The 18,552-nt window shown below is 29.4% G+C and overlaps 1 protein-coding gene across 1 annotated transcript in view; it reads right to left on the bottom strand.

Moving 5' to 3' along the window:
• The window catches only part of LOC142326654 (cytoplasmic dynein 2 light intermediate chain 1-like), a 66,347-nt gene extending 52,281 nt beyond the window's left edge, over positions 1-14,066 (bottom strand). The window contains exon 1 of the mRNA XM_075369256.1: positions 13,920-14,066. The gene's annotated coding sequence lies outside the window, so the exon portion shown is untranslated. The remainder of the gene's footprint in view (positions 1-13,919) is intronic.
• Between the last annotated feature and the right edge of the window lie 4,486 nt (positions 14,067-18,552).

Here is an 18,552-nt window from a genome sequence, read left to right on the forward strand (position 1 = left end):
CAACACAATCATCTGTTGAATGGAGAAAGGTACGAACCATGTGTGGATCGGTATATTCACCACAGCAATTGGACGCAAAACTGAAGAGACCGTATTATTACGACAGTTGATGTGGCGAACACATTTGGAAGGTCGTTCAGGGCAGTTTCACTCACATCATCATGCTGCCCCGAGTTTGTGAGATATAAGTTGCAGGTAGAAAATATCCCGTTGGTGATTGGAAATTTTCAAAATAGATTTAACATACCCTTTTCTTATAATGACCTATGCTTTGAGTAATTTTTGTGAAATTTCCTTCAGAAATGATAATATCAGGCTCAGTATGTTATCACACCTCCCAGATAGTGCACTACAACATCTTTCATACATCTATAATAGGATATTCTCTGAACAGGTGTTTACAGATTCTTGGTTAAAGGCACTGGTAATCCCCGTAGTGAAACCTGGTAAGAATAAATCATACCCTACAAGTTATCATCCTATCTCCTTGACCAGTACCCTGTGCAAGGTGATGGAATAAATGGAAACCATTGTCTAGTGTGATATCTTGAGAGAAATGCCATAATTGCCCCATCCTGACCCTATAGGGGAAGGCACCCTCCATGTGACGGTTTCAGTTGCCATGCCACCCTCTCCAGAACAACACACTTTCTGCCAGGATAGACTGTCTATTGATCACGTAATTGCCCTAGAAGCTACTGTTGCCAACACCTTTTTATTTTGTCAATGCCTGGTTGCTGTATTTTTTGATTTGCAAAAGGTATACGACATGGCATGGAGAAGAGGAATCCTAAATATACTTCATGAATGGAGTATACAAGGTAATCTCCTCACATTTATCAGGGTTTCCTCAGTGATTGGTCTTTTCAAGATCGAGTTGGAATGACGTCCACTGAAAAGTTCACACTGGAAAACAGAGTGACTCAGGGAAGTTTCCTAAGTGTTATTTTGTTTGCTGTAGCCATAAATAGTATAACAAACTGTGTGTAAATACCCATTATGTGTTCTTTGTGTTTTTGACAAATGAATGTCATCACTGTCTCAATGCAGTTTTATATATTTAATTTTCATATTTTTGCTGTTATTAATTCTCAAAAAGTTTTGGAGAATATAAGAGCGTTTGTTTTCAGTACTTAGATTTGCACAGTGGAAAACTACAGACAAACCTGTACCAACAGTTATATGTTGATAACACCATACTCTCCAGAATTAACATGAGTCAACATTGTAAGTTTTTTATACTTAACTGCCAACTGCATACTACTACTGATAATTCGCTGCAGAATATTCATAAAATAAAACACCCAAATTCTCAGCCTCACCAAATACAAAGTAGATTACAAATATATCTTTGTAAGATATTAAAAAACCCACTACAGCCACTTATCCACAAGATTATTATTTATAATTAATCTTATGTGCATGTTTTCTTTAATTCATACATTATATAGAATATTGCACACAATTAAGTTAGTTGATGACTATAATGAAAAATTCACCAGGTGTATGTACTACACATTACAGATGCATACACACTGTGATATGCTACATAAAATTCAAAATAAAGTAAAAAACTCACTTTGTGATGAAAAAATTTAAGATAATATAAACTAAAATTCATATAAAATCATAGAAATTTTCAAAATTACAAAATAATACACAAGATCACATGAAAAACTAACAAACCAAATGCTGATAAATATAACTGCCCATGCATGTACAAATTAATCTAATTGTAGTAAATCTTATACATTTAATATAGCAGGCTGAATGCCGTTCATCAGTAAATGCAAAGAAAATATAAGCACAAAAAAAAAAAAAAAACAGTAGAATCTACCTTTTGCAAATTATTTTTATCTTATGTAGTGTAGTTACTAGAAAATCAAAACATACACAATATTAGCCTCATAAATTAATTTTAAACATAGAGGATAACAGCAACTCTGTTGGATTTGTAAATGAAATGCATTGAAAAGCAATGAATGCCTTGCTTATTTTCTTGTTTATTAATGATCTACTTCAGAATCTTTAGTCACTCATTGTAACTCTTTTGCAGATGACACAACTATATCTATGTGTGAAAATAATTATTTAAATGGAATGGAAAATTGTGTGATAGCAGCTCAAAAGATTATTCACAGTATGGATTATAATCATCTAACTTTAAATATGTTAAAATTGTTGTATCATGCTTCGGAGGTATATGTAACATTACTGATTGTGTAGATAGAAATCTCATTAATGAAAATAATAGTAGTATTTCTGTTGTCTGCAAAATGGAATTTTTAGGTGTTTTACTAGATGACAAGTTCTTGTAGAATGAAAAAAATTGATTTCATTTGTAACAAAATCAAGCCATACTGATTTGCTTTGATGCGACTTAATGGAACTCTAAGCTTGTCATTATTTTTAAATATTTATTATGCTTACGTATATTTTCATATAAAGTGTAATGTCATTTCTTGGCGTTCCCTCAAAAATTCAGATTAAGTTTTTAAGATAAAAAAATGGACTGTCAGATCATTATTTGGCATCCATAAGTACGAATCACGTAGCCATGTATTTAGAAAATTACATGTGCTTATTTATCCTTATGTTTATATCTTTTTCAAACCAGGCAACAGAACAGCACTGTTTCTGTGTAATTCAATATAGACCTTCAGCTTATGAGAAATGACTTAATTATGTTTCCATTGCTATTTTTAATAAATTGCTGAACCTTTTAAAAAATCTTCCAACCAATTTATTTAAAATACAATTAAAAAATTTTATTTTACGAAAACAATATTACTCAGTCAATGAATTTTTAAATAATACTAATTAAAAACAAAACAAAAACTCAGTTTATCTGCACACTGTTCAATGTATATCAGTAGCGGCTTCTGAATTGTGTATTATTTTGTAGTAATTTTTACTTCCTTGTACAAAGTAATGGAAGTATTGAGATTACGAAAAATGTCGGTTTCCAGATTTCAACGGAATATATTCATTTTGACCATCCCTGAATCCATTTTGACTAGTTTCAATGTGATGTATGTACGTACATGTGTAATCGCATAATTCAAAAATGATTAGCTGTAGGATGTTGAATTTTTGCAACACTCCATTGCACAACATCTAGCTGTGCACCTTCTTATTTGATTACAATCGACTGAACCAAAAGTTCCAAAAAAAGCCTGCAATCCAAAGAAATTTGGATTTTTCTTAACTGCAGTAATAAGCCTTCACTGAGAGCTTTTCAATGATACTTCATTAGCGGTACTTATTGTCATTGGTTCCACAGTTAAAGCCAAAGAAAATTTTAATTAATGAAAAATTTGGATCTTAGAGGAAGACACATTGGATCAAATCAGACTTCATCTCCTTTTTTTTTTAGTTTAAATATATTGATTTATTAATAATTATTAACCTCTCATTGTAAAAAAAAATGTACGATGAATAATAATTGAATATCAAAAAAAAAAGAAGAGAAATATCAGAAGTTTTTAATGAAATAAAATTTTATGTACTTTTCATTTTAAAAAAAATGTGTAAATGCAACTTAATAGGTGTACAAGGAAGTCATGTTTTGCCCACATCAGATTTTCTATATTTAATATATTACCTTAACATTATTTTATGTATTGTATTTAAATAATTAATATGAACTTAAAACACATTTACCTTTTATTTTTAAATTTGTTTTTATATTTATCTCATTTTTATGTGATCTTTATAATGTATTTTTATTTTCCAATCAGCATAGGGATATATTTATTTAATGTATATTGAACTTTTAAACATAATAAAAACTCTAACGAGTTTAGTGAATAAAACCTAAAATTTAAATGAAAATGAAAATTAATATAAAAAAACTGATGTGGACACCACATGACTGCCTTGTACATCTATTAAATTACACATGCATATAAGTTTAAAATGAAAAATACAAAAAAATTTATTTCATTAATTTTTTTTTTGTCTTCAGTCATTTGACTGGTTTGATGCAGCTCTCCAAGATTCCCTATCTAGTACTAGTAGTTTCATTAATAAGTTCTGATAATTTTTCATACTTTTTTTATTTATTGTTATTATTGAATTACTATTTATCATAAAACACTTTTTTACAATCAGAGATTAATAAATCAATATATTTAAATTTAAAAAAAGGCTAAAAACAAAAGAATGAAGTCTGATTAGAATCAATGTGCCTTCCTCTTGGAATTGAATGCAAAGTTGGCGGGAGTTTCACTAATTCTCCCTACAAATTGCAGAACCTGGATAGTGTCCCTTGCTGCTGTATGATTCTAGAATCGGGCGTGTTTTGAAGGGTTTATTTTTAATGACGGGTCTAAATTTTAAGTTTTTATATTTTCAATTTTAAGGATGGATTTAATAGCATTCCAATCCATTCCTTCCTCTTGTAAGATCCATAAATTTTATTAATTAAAATTTTATTTGGCTATAACTCTGGAACCAATGAAAATAGTTATCACTTATGATTTATTCTTGAAAATCTCTCAATGAGGGCTTATTACTGCAGTTAAGAGAAAATCCAGTCAAATTTTTTTGGATTTAGGGCTTTTTGGAATAGTTTTGGTTCAGTCGATTGCAATCAAAAAGGAAGATGCACAACTAAATGGTACAACAGTCCAAATCCAAAATTTCAACATCCTATAGCTAATCGTTTTTGAATTATGCAGCTACATATGTATGTACAGACATCACACCGAACTAGTCAAAATGGATTCAGGAATGGACATAATGGATATTTCCATTGACATCTAGAAACCAAAATTTTTTGAAATCACAATATTTCTTCCTTTACTTTGCAAAAGGAAGTAAAAAACAAATAATACATCTAACATACCTAAGTAATGAATTAAAAAAAATATAGCTAATAAATTAAAAAAAAAGTTGTGTTCAGAACAAAACAAAATAATACACAACGTCAAATGTATGTAACACAAGCTTGTCAAACAAAACACAGTGCTTCAGGTCTAATATAAATTAAACTCTGACAGCACAAAAGGTTTTACATTAGACAACAATGATCACATGAAAGCAGTACATCATCCAACTGAGTCAACATTTGTCCAATGCTTCAGAAACATATCACAAATATTTCAGTATTAATTGCAATCTTTATATTCTACATATAGACAAAAAAGATGACGTTACACTTGAATGTATAATTAATATTATAACCAATGTAATAACAAAATTTTTATAACTAATTATGACTCAAACAATCACAATAAACAAGATAGTTGGAATTGTAAATCACTGTATATGACAATGAAGTGGTAGAAAATATTTTGATGGATATAAGTTTGTGCTAATAATTTCATACATAAAACACAATGGCTACAACAAAAGTTACTTTCAACTGGTTTTTGAAAATAAATCTGCTGCTATAGCAATATGCTCTCGTAGTCAACAGCAGTCAACATTATAGTCAATCAATCAATTATAATAGTCTCATAATTTGTCAATCTCTTGTCACAGTTCTATTTGGGACTCGTAGCATTTTATAAACATTAAACCTGACATTATCACGGACTGTAAGAAGTGCATGATTAATTTTTTTTATAAAAAAAAACAATGCTGTTATGATCCATAAAAAACTGTGTTGTATTTATAGTGTTATACGTGACAGTACTGAGAGAAATTGGTGAAAGAAATTAAGAAAGGGGCAACACATTATTGTTATTATTATCATAAATTAGAATAAAATATATATAAAAATTTTTACAATTTCCCCCCGCTCTACCCACCCATCCTATGAATCATGAGACCTTGCCGTTGGTGAGGGGTCTTGAGTGCTCAGTGATACAGAGTAGCTGGAGATAGGGAAGAGAGTAGAGTGTTTCAAAATGCATAGCGATAGAATCATTGTAATAAGGATAAAATCAAAACCTAAACCACCAACGATTGATAACATCTATATGCCTACAAGCGCCCATGATGATGATGAGGTAGAGTTTGTATACGAAGAGATTGATGAAGCAATTAAACACGTAAAAGGAGATGGAAATTTAATAATAGTTGGAGATTGGAATGTAAGCATTGGAAAAGGCAAGGAAGGAAATATAGTGGATGAATATGGGCTGGGCAAAAGGAATGAAAGAGGGGACTTACAGAGTTTTGCACAAAGTATAATTTAGTACTTGCCAACATCCAGTTTAAAAATCATAATAGAAGAATATACACATGGAAAAAGCTAGAGGATACTGCAAGGTATCAGATAGATTATATCATGGTTAAGATAAGATTTAGAAATCAACTCATCGATTGTAAAACTTACCCTGGAGCAGACATTGATAGCAACCATAATTTAGTGATAATGAAATGTAGATTGGGGTTTAAAAACCTGAAGAAAAGATGTCAGATGAATTGGAATTTAGAGAAGATTTAGGAAGAGGAGGACATTTTTGAGGAGGACATCGCAAGAGGTCTGACTAAAAATGATAAGGTAGAAAATGTAGAAGAAGAATGGAAGAATGTTAAAAATGAAATTCTTAAATCAGCAGACACTAACTTAAGCAGAACAAACAGAACTGGTAGAAAACCTTGGATTTCAGACTATATATTGCAGTTGATGGATGAACGTAGAAAATATAAAAATGAGAGTGATGAAGAAAGTAAAAGGAACTATAGACAATTAAGAAATACTATAAACAGGAACTGCAAACTAGCAAAAGAAGAGTGGATTAAAGAAGAGTGTTCAGAAGTGGAAAGAGAAATGAACATTGGTAAAATAGAAGGAGCATACAAGAAAGTTAAGGAAAATTTTGGGGTACATAAATTAAAATCTAATAATGTGTTAAACAAAGATGGTACACAGATTTATAATATGAAAGGCAAAGTTGATTGGTGGTTGGAATATATTGAAGAGTTATACGGAGGAAATGAATTAGAAAATGGTGTTATAGAGGAAGAAGAGGAAGTTGAGGAGGATGAAATGGGAGAAACAATACTGAGATCTGAATTTAAGAGAGCATTAACAGATTTGAATGGCAGAAAGGCTCCTGGAATAGACGGAATACCTGTAGAATTACTGCGCAGTGCAGGTGAGGAAGCGATTAATAGATTATATAAACTGGTGTGTAATATTTATGAAAAAGGGGAAATTCCGTTAGAATTCAAAAAAAGTGTTATGGTCATGATACCAAAGAAAGCAGGGGCAGATAAATGTGAAGAATACAGAACAATTAGTTTAACTAGTCATACATAAAAAATTTAACTAGAATTCTATATAGAAGAATTGAGAGAAGAGTGGAAGATGTGTTAGGAGAAGACCAATTTTGTTTCAGGAAAAGTATAGGGACAAGGGAAGCAATTTTAGGCTTCTGATTAATAGTAGAAGGAAAATTAAAGAAAAACAAACCGACATAATTGGCATTTATAGACCTAGAAAAGGCATTCTATAATGTAGACTGGAATAAAATGTTCAGCATTTAAAAAAAATTAGGGTTCAAATACAAAGATAGAAGAACAATCGCTAACATGTACAGGAACCAAACAACAACAGTAACAATAGTAACAATCGAAGAACATAAGAAAGAAGCCGTAATAAGAAAGGGAGTCCGACAAGGATGTTCCCTAACTCCGTTACTTTTTAATCTTTACATGGAACTAGCAGTTAATGATGTTAAAGAACAATTTAGATTCGGAGTAACAGTACAAGGTGAAAAGATAAAGATGCTACGATTTGCTGATGATATAGTAATTCTAGCCGAGAATAAAAAAGGATTTAGAAGAAACAATGAATGGCATAGATGAAGTCCTACGCAAGAACTATCGCATGAAAATAAACAAGAACAAAACAAAAGTAATGAAATGTAGTAGAAATAACAAAGATGGACCACTGAATGTGAAAATAGGAGGAGAAAAGATTATGGAGGTAGAAGAATTTTATTTCGTGGGAAGTAGAACTACTAAAGATGGATGAAGCAGGAGCGATATAAAATGCTGAATAGCACAAGCGAAACGAGCCTTCAGTAAGAAATATAATTTGTTTACATCAAAAATTAATTTAAATGTCAGGAAAAGATTTTTGAAAGTGTATGTTTGGTGTGTCACTTTATATGGAAGTGAAACTTGGACGATCGGAGTATCTGAGAAGAAAAGATTAGAAGCTTTTGAAATGCGGTGCTATAGGAGAATGTTAAAAATCAGATGGGTGGATAAAGTGACAAATGAAGAGATATTGCGGCAAATAGATGAAGAAAGAAGCATTTGGAAAAATATACTTAAAAGAAGAGACAGACTTATAGGCCACATACTAGGGCATCCTGGAATAGTCGCTTTAATATTGGAAGGACAGGTATAAGGAAAAAATTGTGTAGGCAGGCCACGTTTGGAATATGTAAAACAAATTGTTAGGGATGTAGGATGTAGAGGGTATACTGAAATGAAACGACAAGTACTAGATAGGGAATCTTGGAGAGCTGCAACAAACCAGTCAAATGACTGAAGACAAAAAAAAAAAACAATTTTCCAGGTTTGGCTCTTAGGGATTACATCAATATACTTAGCTTGTTGTTAAACTCTTTGTATATAATGAGGAGCTGTTCATAGATGAATTAATAATTGTCTGAGTTCCCTGGTAGCAGAATTATTCTATTTAAGTTAGCAAAAGCGGTCGTTGTAATATGGTAAGTGACTTAATGAGAGAAGTACTGTGGAGCAGTGGAGTAGATAACCTAATAGGTAATTCAAGAATATGCACATAATAGTATAATTAGTTTTTATTGTATAAGGTATCAATTAATAATGACATTATTCTCTAAAATATTAATTTCAAGGTCACTGAGGTGTGTAAAAAGGAAAAATAATGTTTTCCACTTCTTTGAAATTAAGTTAAGGTGGAATATATTTCCACTGTACTGTAAGTTTAGTGTTTTTTTTTTTTTTTTTAAATAATATATTTACAAACTTTTTATTGGTATTCAACAACTCTGATTTGCTATAATATTGAGGATTTATTATTTTAACTATTATCAAATTATTTTAACTATATCATCTTTACTATAGAATGATAACTGATTAAAATTATAAAAATGGAAACAAAATTTTATAATGGGTTTAAAATTTGGATTATAATTTAAACTGATAAAAGGTATTTTGCAACAGTGTATTTGATAAACATTTTGTAATGTTATTTTTTGCACTTTTTTTAAGCACTTAAGGTAAATATAATCTATTTTTAGGGTTTTAGTGATAGAAGGAGGTAATTTATTAGTGTGATATCAAAACAAGATAAAAATATTTATTAATATTATATGCATATCTTAAGTTACCAACTAGATATCTAATCTGCTTTTCCACATTACCTCTCTCATTAAGTCAATTATTATATTGACTATTATATATTTATTATTAAAAAGATTATCGTTAATAAATTTTTATGTTATTAGAAACTAGAATAAGAATGGATGCGTTGAGATTTCTGATGACATACTAATCATTATAGGAAGTGAGCATGACATGAACGATGCTATTTAAAAAATGAACGAAACTTTTACCAAAAGCATGTTAAAATTGGTAAATCAAAAATAAAATTAAATGTTTGTGGATAATAATAATTAATAAGGTTAAAATATGATACTTCGAGTTAACTCTTTAGTATTTAAGAATTACTCTTAGTATGTTAGTATTAAGGATAATTATGAGAAAACATACACAAAGACATTAATTACAACATGAAATATTTCGCATAGCTCACAAAAACTAAGATATCAACAAGCTTGAACAACATAAATTTTTCCTAACACCCTGAATTTGATAAGAATAATTAATTAAACTAACATACTCAACATAGATTATGTTATTTAATTACATATTTGATGAATTTCCTTAACTTTTATATGTTAAATAACATTAAATAGGGAACGAAAAACTTCATTGAAGCTAATTCTGGTAAAATTACCTTTAAAAGTCTTTGGAAGAATAGTTCTCTTAATCTGAAAGTGAGTTTATAATTTTTAATAATTAAAAAACCTTGTTTTGAGATGCATCAAAATAAAAAATTAATAAATAAAAATTTGGTGTATTAAAAGTTCCTATTAATAAATAAAATGATAATAATTATATTAAGGTTGTAATAAAGGAAATATGTGCAAAAGTTTAAATAAATAAAAATAGTAAAAAATAAAATAACAATTCAATATATCACACAACTTTATTCATATAAACTAAATGAGACCATAAATAGTCTGTATGAATGAAAGTTTGGATAATCCAGAAATTCATACTGCCTGTCAATTTCATAAGAAGTGTTAAGGGGTAAAATACAGATATTACTTTGAAATTGTTTTTAAAAAAAAATTGTACTTAGTACTGTAGTAACGGTATTTATGTATTGTACACAGTACAATAATACTGTGTACGTAATGTACACAGCTACAGCTTTATTTAAAAACAAAGTAGTCAATCGGATTTCGGTGGAAAATGGGCCGATATAGAGTTTAACATAGATTCAAAACAGTCTCTTTATTAATTTTAATTTATTTTATAAATATAATTTAACCAAACTTAAGCTACGCTCGCTGACCTTGACTAATTAACAGGAGTGTTTTGATTATTTAAATAATAAATAATTGCAATAATTACTGAATTTATTAAATAAATACTCAAAAAATTACGGTGTTAATTAGTCAAGGTTAGCGAGCGTAGGTTAAGTTTGGTTAAATTATATTTATAAAATAAATAAATATAAATAACCATTTTTTTAAATTAATAAAGAGACTGTTGATTTTCCACCGAAATCCGATTGACTTCTTTGTTTTTAAATAAAGCTGTAGCTGCGGTGGCGTTAATATGTAAGTACCCTTATGTATTGTACAGTAATAAAAAAAATAAATTTAAATATCATCTACGTTAAGAAAATTTTGAACAGTGACAGTAGCTCTAAGAAAACTGGTAAACAATATTGGGAATCTGTCTACATCACTCTTACTTATTTATATGAGGGATGGATAAGCCATGTATGCTTTTTTCTAGATGCAAAAAAATTCAGATTATTTACTTAAAGTTGTTTAAAATCTCACTAACTTATTTCTTGCTGTAAGTTTTTCTTTACAACGACATCATTTTTATTTTGAGCATTCTTAAACTAATTGTAATTACTATTAAGGAAAATCAAAAAGACTTCAGAATGGAAATAACCAGAAACCAGAGTTCTTGACAGAGCCAATGAACTAGAGTTCTTCATGCAACCACACATTATTTTGTTTAGCGTAAGTCTAGATCATTTGTACATTATCTTTAAAATGATTATTAATTTAAAAAAAATATGTTATTGTCTTAATTTAGATGTTTTATTCACCACTAATTTGTCTTAACATATAATATTTTTCATTGATTATGTGTGTTAATAGTATTAATTTTATATGTAGTGTTCATATTTATAATTTATTTTTCTATATTAAACATTTAATATTTACAAATCTGTTTGATATAAAATTTATTTATTCTCATCTAATTTATTTGGTTTCAAGTGACCATTTTCAGAGAAATAAATAATTCACCTTCTATTCCCAATAGTACTCCTATTTTTCTTCCACTCTCTTGTAATTCATTGCGTTATACTAAAATACATATTTTGGCAACTGGATGAAAAGGCGTAAAAAAAATTCTGGGAGTTATACTTTCAAGAGATTGTTTTTACAAATATATACCAGCCTGTTTGGTTAACTTGAGCCAGGTTTGAACTACACGTATCAACCCACCAGGTTGGTCCAGTGGCGAATTCATCATCGCAAATCAATTGATTTCAAAGTTGAGAGTTCTAAGTTTCATACCCTAGTAAAGGCTTTTATTAGGATTTGATACTAGATCATGAATACTGGTGTTTTTTGGTGGTTGGGTTTCAATTAACATCACACATCTCAGGAATGGTTGACCTGAGACTGTAAAGACTACACTTCATTTATATATCATCCTCATTCATCCCCTGAAGTAATACCGTACAGTGATTCCGAAGGATAAATAGTAAAAAAAAAATTTGAACTATCAAATCCAGATTTTAAACATAGATTAGGAGGTTTGTATTGTAATGTGGTAACGATAATTATTTATAAAGAAATAGATATAGATGCGTGTCTGAGTTTAAAAAAAAATGAGAATTTAAAATAAAGAAATATTCTTACATGGAAATTTTTTCAGCTCATTTTTATCCAAATAATGTTGGTTTAAGGATGGTAATTCTATTCCTAACTTCACATGGTGCACAACGGATGGATGGTATGATTCCCATGCAATAGAGAAAGAGGATCTCTTTTTAACCACATGACAACCTAGTGAAAATGGCTTGTATATAGGCCAATCTCAGGTCTCTCCAGTATAGTTCTGAGATGGCAGAGACCAAGAACCAACTACATCTGAAAATTTTAATTATTTTTCAAACTAAAAGAAGCAGCTGAACCAAGACTTGTTTGACAGAAATATCAAATGATTTTTGGTTGTATAAACTGTTAAGAGGCAATTTTTGATTGTATGAACTGTTACTGTTAACTTGAAAAAGACTGTCCCAGAGATGGAAATATATAAATTATTTATAAAGAACAACTAGAGTTATATATAAACATATAAATACACACAAAAATATAGTAAATGAATTCACACATTGAAATCATTCTTTTTGACCACATTCTTTATTTATGACTGATAATTTAATAAAAAACCATCTAGAGTAACATCAACTGACATCAGTAACGTTTTGAAGTATGTTTTTCTGTCAATATTTTAATATACAGTTTAGTTTGGTATTTAAAAACAAAAACTAAAATTATTTATGCATTGGTTATTAATTTAAAATTGTCTGATTCTCATCCCTCCAAGGTACAACTAATCAAACATTAAATTACATTGTTTCAGTTAAAAGTAAACTTTTCTAAAAAACATCTCCCTGTTGCAAATCTAATTTGAAAGTAATAATAATTAAGTACTTTTCTGTTATTCTCCTCCCAATTTAAAATTAATTATTTGCATAGGTTTTTTCACTTGTTACTAAAAGTTTGTTTTCTTATTTATTTTGTACTGAGATTAATAAAGAATGTTTATATTTTGTGTTGGGTCTTTCAGTAACTATTGCAATTATTTATTATTTAAATAACCAAAACATTACTGTTAATTAGTCAAGTTTAAAGCGTAGGTTAAGTATGGTTAGATTATATTTATAAAATAAATAAACGGTTATAAAAATGGTAATAATATAAATGATTAATCGGATTATTGGGTTATTTCTCCAACCTGGTTATTATTGTTATCAATATTTCCTGCTACTTTGAGTTATGTCCTGGTGAAAAACTTGCAAACTTTGGGGGAAAGGAGAAGGAAAAGTACTGTTTTTCTGATCGAAAGTTTACAATTAGAAATGCGATTCTCCATCGAAATTGACATTGCTAATGATATTTCATGCAAATATAAAAAAAAGTGGAGGGAATCACAGAAAAGACCCAATAATTGTAATACGTTATTTTCATATTTATTTGTATATTCAAGATTAATTGTTCAATAAATAAGAGCAAGTATACTGAAGAAACGAATTTTTCATTGTGAGGTTATAGTCATATTTTGATCAAAGGTGATTGATAGCCCAATCAATTTAAAAAAAAAATTGACAAAGGTTGAGGAAAGTTTTCTAGGTTTAAAATTTTCCCTATCATTAATTTCTTTTATCTGAGTAAAAATCGTGATCAAAATATTTTTTATAAAGGACCTGGGGTTCCTAGTATATATTTTAGGACGACAGCTAAAATTTCAATTTTTTATTTTTATTTCAGTTATTATTAGTACGGTTTCATTAAAATGATTCTTCAGTTTTAAATGATATACAAACAGATAAAAGGATACAAGAATCATTTGGTTATACTTAAAAAAAATATAAACAATTTGTACTCTAAAACCTTTAAAAGTAAAAATGCAATTCATACCTTTCATTTCATTTCAATCAGTAAAAGCGAGTATATGTATTAACCAGTCTATGTTCTTAAATAAAAAGAAAACTGTTTCACTATAATGAGTTTTAACCCATAAAGGTAGCACTAAAACAAAAATACAGCTGAACAGCTCAAATTGTAGTGCAAGACATTTTAACCCACTAGTATTTTCATATTACGCAATGCAACGTTGAGCAGATTGGATTTGGTAATTCTGGTCGACGCCAGATAGATGCGCTACCAACCGTTCGTAATGTCGATGAACAACAGTTTTTGGCGCGTCATCGGGTTAGGCCTAGTGGTGAACGCGTCTTCGCAAATCAGTTCAGAAGTCGAGAGTTACAACGTTCAAATCCTAGTAAATGCAGTTACTTTTGTACGGATTTGAATACTAGATCGTGGATACCGGTGTTCAACAGGAAAAAAGGTTTGAGGACGTAATTCGACGGTTTAGTTTGTACGCGTTGTTTATAAACAAATTATGTGTTTGTGGATATTGGAAAATAGTTGTTAGCAATGATAATTAAGCGTGTGCCTGGTATGTTATTTATCTCAAATGAAGAAAGATTTACTTTGAATATTACATCGTAGTCTTTTGGAATAGCAGGTTAGAAGATACTTTTAATCAATTTAATGTATAATATTGTTTACTACTTTGTAATATGTATGCTTAATTTAGAAACTTTTCCATATCAAATTTTAGAGTATACTGTAAATTTACTATTATGTTAACTGAATTTTTTTTGGCGGTATGTGTACATTTAATGGCAACTGTTACCTGAAATTAACATGTAAAAATATGCAATTTTATAACTGTTTCTCAGAAATAAAAGTTGTAGGTTATCTATTTGCAGCGTTGTTTCGAAATACATTATGGATTGTAAAAAGTAGATTTTCTGTAAAAATTATAAACTCACTTTCAGATAAACAGAGCTATTCTTCCAAAGACCTTTAGTGGTAATTGTACCAGAATTATCTTCAATGAAGTTTTCCGTTCCCTATTTAATGTCATTCAACATAAAAAAGTTTAGAAAATTCATCAAATATGTAATTAAACAACATAATCTATGTTGAGTAAGTTAGTTTAATTATTTTTATCAAATTCAGGGTGTTAGGAAAACTTATATTGTTCAAGCATGTTGATATCTTAGTTTTTGTGAGCTGTGTGAAATATTTCATGTTGTAATTAATCTCTTTGTGTATGTTTTCTCATAATTATCCTTAATACTTACATACTACGAGTAATTCTTAAATACTTAAAGAGTTAACTCGAAGTATCATATTTTAACCTTATTGATTATTATTATCCACAAACATTTACTTTTGTTTTTGATTTACCAATTTTAACTTGCTTTTGGTAAAAGTTTCGTTCATTTTTGAAATAGCATCTTTCATGTCATGCTCACTTCCTATAATGATTAGTATGTGATCTGAAATCTCAGCGCATCCATTCTTATTCTAGTTTCTAATAACATAAAAATTTATTATTTATATTCTTTTTAATAATAAATATGTAATAGTCAATATGATAATTGACTTAATGAGAGAGGTAATGTGGAAAAGCAGATTAGATATCTAGTTGGTAACTTAAGATATGCATATAATATTAATAAATATTTTTATCTTGTTTTGATATCACTAAATTACCTCCTTCTATCACTAAAACCCTAAAAATAGATTATGTTTACCTTAAGTGCTTAAAAAAAAGTGCAAAAAATAAAATTTCTAAATGTTTATCAAGTACACTGTTACAAAATACCTTTTATCAGTTTTTTTTTTGTCTTCAGTCATTTGTTCTACCTGTCCTTCTAATATTAAAGCGACTGTTTCAGGATGCCTTAGTATGTGGGCTATAAGTCTGTCTCTTCTTTTAACTATATTTTTCCAAACGCTTCTTTCTTCATCTATTTGCCGCAATACCTCTTCATTTGTTACTTTATCTACCCATCTGATTTTTAACATTCTCCTATAGCACCACATTTCAAAAGCTTCTAATCTTTTCTTCTCAGATACTCCGATCGTCCAAGTTTCACTTCCATATAAAGCGACACTCCAAACATATACTTTCAAAAATCTTTTCCTGACATTTAAATTACTTTTTGATGTAAACAAATTATATTTCTTACTGCAGGCTCGTTTCGCTTGTGCTGTTTGGCATTTTATATCGCTCCTGCTTCGTCCATCTTTAGTAATTCTACTTCCCAAATAACAAAATTCTTCTACCTCCATAATCTTTTCTCCTCCTATTTTCACATTCAGTGGTCCATCTTTGTTATTTCTACTACACTTCATTACTTTTGTTTTGTTCTTGTTTATTTTCATTGCGATAGTTTTTGCATAGGACTTCATCTATGCCGTTCATTGTTTCTTCTAAATCCTTTTTATTCTCGGCTAGAATTACTATATCATCAGCAAATCGTAGCATCTTTATCTTTTCACCTTGTACTGTTGCTCCGAATCTAAATTGTTCTTTAACATCATTAACTGCTAGTTGCAGTTTTTATCAGTTAAAATGTATAATCCAAATTTCAAACCCATTATAAAATTATGTATCCTTTTTTTAATTTTAATCAGTTATCTTTCTATAATAAAGATGATATAGAGAAAAGGTATTATCATTGTTATTAAAGGTAAATTAGCTTTTAATTTTGCTACTGTTTACTAATCTTACGTAACATTTATCTAATAAAGAAGCCTAAAGTAATTTCAAAGACAAAGGAAAATTAATTGCTCTAAAGAGTTTAAAACTTTTGTCTGAATGACAAAAGAAGCTTTGATTAAAATTGCAATTATAATATTATGCTACTTTGTATGAGTACATATCTGCTTATGACAGTGCAGTAGTATTAACTTACAGCATACTACTATTAATAACAAGGCTTATGAAGACCTGTATATTTATCAGAATTGGTGATAGTTAAAATAATAAATCCTCAATATTATAGCGAATCAGAATTGTTGAATACCAATTAAATGTTTGTAAATATATTATTTATAAAAAAAAAAGACTAAACTTACAGTACGTAACTGTTTGTTTTATTATTAAAATATGAAATCTGTTTTTACAGAATAACAGCTCAGTTAAAGTGTAAAAATTACAGTTCTCAACAATGTTAAAAATATCATAAATCTAACCATTTTCATTCCATCATTTGCCAATATATATATTCCACCTTAACTTAATTTCCAAGTGGTGGAAAACATTATTTTTCCTTTTTTACACACTTCAGTTACCTTGAAATTAATATTTTATAGAATATTGACATTATTCATTGATATCTAATACAATAAAAACTAATTATACTATTATGTGCATATTCTTAAGTTACCTATTAGGTTATCTACTCCACTGCTCCACATTACCTCCCTCATTAAGTCACTTACCATATTACAACAACCGCTTTTGCTCACTTCAATAGAAGAATTCTGCCATCAGGGAACTCAGACAATTATTAATTCATCTGTGTACAGCTTCTCATTAGATAAAAATAGTTTAATAACAAGCCAAACTTTGCAGTCTTCATGACATGGTGGTAATCACTCAGAGCCAAACCTGGAAAATTGTAAAAAAAATATTTTGTTCTAATTGATGATAATAATATCAATTATGCGTGCCCCTCTCTTAATTTCTATCACTGATTTCTTTCAGCACTGTCACGTATATCATTATACATATGACACAATTTTTCATGGATCTTAACGGCATTGTTTGTTTTTTTTTATAAAAAAATTAATCATGAACTTCTTAGAGTCGGTGACAATGTCAGGTTTAATGTTTATAAAATGCTACAAGTACCAAATAGAACGGTGACAAGAGATTGACATATGAGACTATTATGATTGATTGATTGACTATAATGTTGACTGCTGGTGGCTACTACACCGTATTGTTACAGCAACAGATTTGTTTTCAACAGCCATTGAAAGTAAATTTTGTTTTAGGCATTGTGTTTTATGTATAAAATTATTAGCATAAACTTATATCCATCAAAATATTACATACTTAGGTAAAACAATTTGATGACAATGACAGAAAGGGCTATATAATTATTCAGAATGATTTTTTTTGTAATATAATCCTTATTAATGATGTAATGACAGAAAATTCAGCTGTAATAATTAATTATTCAGATTTTAATAATGCATTTTTTACTTTAAATTTCCCATTAGTATCTAACATGATATTACTGGCACAGTTATATTGTATTAGGGAGGATTAAGAGGACCAAATTTATACAGATAAACATTTCATTCTCAGATTGGAATTTTTATTCAATTACCAGGTTGAAAGCATAGTTCCAGGACAAGTCCTTTGATAGAGCAACCTCACTGCACAATTATCGATGATGCTGGAACTCAAAAATCCCTGTATTCTTTGTTGCCAAATGGCTTCGACGGCACGTGGCATTTACTAACCTTATGGTAGCCCTGAAAAGGGACGTTTTTGTCGTCGATTGAGTTGTTATACCGTGTTCGGCCGCCGATATTAAATTAGTCATATGTGTAGTAACATCCCCCCGTCTAGGCGGGCGCATACGGATTCAGATCTGATGGATATTGCTGTACTTCAGTTGTCAGGCCGTGGTGTGCAGGTTTCAGCCTGGAGACGTGTACCTTTAGCCGAGTG

This window comes from Lycorma delicatula, chromosome 6, assembly GCF_047948215.1.
Source record: "Lycorma delicatula isolate Av1 chromosome 6, ASM4794821v1, whole genome shotgun sequence".
In the NCBI taxonomy this organism is placed as follows: Eukaryota; Metazoa; Arthropoda; class Insecta; order Hemiptera; family Fulgoridae; genus Lycorma; species Lycorma delicatula.